The sequence below is a fragment of the Laccaria bicolor genome, genomic scaffold (assembly GCF_000143565.1).
Source record: "Laccaria bicolor S238N-H82 LACBIscaffold_160 genomic scaffold, whole genome shotgun sequence".
Lineage (NCBI taxonomy): Eukaryota > Fungi > Basidiomycota > Agaricomycetes > Agaricales > Hydnangiaceae > Laccaria > Laccaria bicolor.
The window spans coordinates 17,379-18,401 of record NW_001890019.1 but is presented as its reverse complement, the minus strand read 5'-3'; positions in this window follow the sequence as shown (position 1 = coordinate 18,401).

The following is a 1,023-nucleotide window of genomic DNA, read 5'->3' as shown; positions in this document are numbered from 1 at the left end:
CCGAGATAGAGGCAGCATCCAACAACCCCCGTGATTGTCATATGTTTTGCACCCCTTTAGGTGAGAAATGTTAGACTGCTTTTCAAACTTCATTTATTTATTCTTTGTTGTATTTACAGCCCAGCCCTCTTCTTCTTCAACACCATTACAGCCTGGTTGTGTTGGGAGGCAATTAGCAATAGAAGGTGCCTCCAACACCCTTACTCCGGACATACAAGTTAGTGGGCCCATGCTAGAAGCCTCAGTCATCCCCAACACTCAACGTTCAACATCAATTGAGGACAATGCAACTTGCATCAATGAAGAGCATCTTGAAGCTCCAATGGACCATGATGGTGATTTCCCAATGCTCCCCACACCATTACCCACCTCGAAACGTCCTGAATCTCCCTCTATGCCTGCCCCCACAATGGACCAAGATGGTGGTTCCCCAATGCTTCCCACGCCATTACCCACCTCCAAACGTCCTGAATCGCCCTCTACCCCTGACCATGATGGTGGTTCCCCAATGCCAGAAAGTCTAGAAACTTCATTGGCCTCAGTTCTCAACTCAGTTTTTCAATCCCGTCCCATTTTATCCCCTCACCTTGGGACTGTTAATCCCTCTCATATCTCCCTCCCGCTCAATGTGTTGGGAGAAAATCTGGCCAAGAAGATATTGAGATGGGCGCCCTTAGTGAATTATCATCATCATCTGAAGACGAAGATTCTGGTGGGTTGACATGTTACCTTTTTCTTGCATTTATGATCTGATAAAAATCAATGTTTACTGTATCCTAGAGCATTCGCCAGCTAGGCCTGCGAAAAAAACAAATCCTGAGGTGCAACTGTCTGACAATGACGATACCGACGATGAAGGTGAGGCAGGAGCTGTGTTTTTGCTTTTGTTTTCTGCTGAAGCTCATCATGTGGAACACTTCTTAGCGAAAGCGTCCTCAAAGAAGTGGGACAGTCGTAGGGAGTCTGACGAATACACGTACAGAGGTGTGGTGACCCTCGGAGAGGTCAAGTAAGGTGACTAGA